This window comes from Pinus tabuliformis, chromosome 1_1 (assembly GCF_031772625.1).
Source record: "Pinus tabuliformis cultivar Carrire ecotype Pingquan chromosome 1_1, CPIR1, whole genome shotgun sequence".
Lineage (NCBI taxonomy): Eukaryota > Viridiplantae > Streptophyta > Pinopsida > Pinales > Pinaceae > Pinus > Pinus tabuliformis.
In genome coordinates, this window is record NC_142297.1 from 416914415 (window position 1) to 416916352 (window position 1938).

Consider the following 1938-nt stretch of genomic DNA (forward strand, 5'->3'; position numbering starts at 1 on the left):
GGTATAAACCAGCCTTATTATGGTATTATTCATAACGTTGTTGATCCTATTGGATCAAGCAAAGTCCAGTACCAATAGATTCAAAATCTCGTTGGTCTATCTGGATCGAGCAATGTTCAGTATCAGCAGCCCTATGGGGCTCAAGTCCAATACCAAAATCCTTACGTTCCATATGGTTCTCAAGGAATGGTTAATCAAACTTGCACCATCCAATCTGAGCAGTACATCCAGCCTAGTTATGGCCAGATTCAGTTCAAAAAATTCCCGAGCACTATTTAAGTACCCTTGCAGTAGCAAGGATAGCCTCTACAACAAGGGAACCATTTGTTACAGCAAGGGAAACCTTTGTTGCAGCAAGGCTCTCCATGCAAATGCAAGGGAAAATGATCCTACAGAAAGGTCAACCACAACAACTGCAAGGTCAACCCTTGCTACAGTTGCAACAAACCACACAGCAACAGATGTAATATGCTCCACACACCCCTCAACCCATGTCCTTGCCGGGCCAACCTCTGCAGCTTGAGCGACAAATTTTGCAACCGCAAGGTCAACCCTTGCAACAAAAAGAACCAACCAGGGCAGCAACAACCCTTGTATACATATCAAAATGGTCAACCCTTGCAGGGGTAGGGTCAAGGTCAAGTCTTGCAACAACAGGCTAAAAATCCTCATGTCCCAGGTAAGAAAGTTCAAAATCCCGCAGGTCAAGGGCATCAGGTACAGAATCCCTATGTCCAAGGGCACAAGTGTATCAACCTTATGCCCAAGGACAGCATGTCCAAAACCCTCTTGTTCAAGGACAACAGGTTCATCACCTGTATCTTCAAGGAAAAGAAGTCCCATAGCCATATGTCCAAGGTCAACAGGCTCAATAGCCTTTTAACCTATATGTTGCTTATCAGAAACCTATGGCCAAATAGTTCCAAGGTATTCAAGGTCAAAATCCTCCCTATGGTCAAGATGATCCACAATAGGGGTAGCCTCAGATGCCATATGGCCAAAATCTCCCACTGTGGGGCCAAAATCCTTACCAACAGGGATGGTCTCCTTTGTATGGACCTGCTTATAGACCTCCCATGCCTTTTAACAACTAATTTGTATTCTTGGCTACACTCAAGTTGCCAAATGTATCTTGCCTTACAAATGATCTGATCCTTCACTCGTCGTATAGGCCTCTGGTGTCGTCCAAGATACCAAGTGATTGTCCAAAGTTTGATGGGAAAGCTAAAGAAGATCCTCAGGCCCATGTGATGACATATTACCTCTAGTGATCGTCGAACTCATATGCTGATGATTCCATTCGTCTCCGTCATTTCCAATGAACGCTCATGGGTGCTACAGCTAAGCGGTACATCGAGCTACCTCGAAGTACTTACCATGACTTTAACTCTTTATCCATGACTTTTCTCACACATTTTTCAGTTGTCAGTTCACTATGAAACTGGCACCTATTTGCTCACATCGCTTAAGGAAGATACCGCAACACACGTCTCTGATCACATCCATGAATGGAGATGTAGACGTCGCCTAATCAAATTCGAGATTACTGACCAGTTGGTCACTGATTGGTTCACCAAATCATTCATGGCCCCAATTTCTCGCGATGTAGCTATGGGTGGATGCGTCACTAAAGAACAAGCCATCACTCATGCCTAGTACTTGGATCTATTTTACTCTCAGTCTAGTACTTTGTACGATTTATTACCTGATGCTCCATAGCCATCATCCGATCCTGCAGCATCAAAGTCACCAACTGTAACTCCCATTGATGGAGTTATTGGCTGAGTATCCCAGACCCCTACTAAATCTTCTTCCAAATAGAATTCGTCCTCCCATGATGTTCCTAATAGTTCATCCCATAATCCACCTGGCCCTGGTAAAACCCCTGAGGTCCATGTTGTCTAGTCTACCACAACAGAAAAATCCTTGAAAGGAATG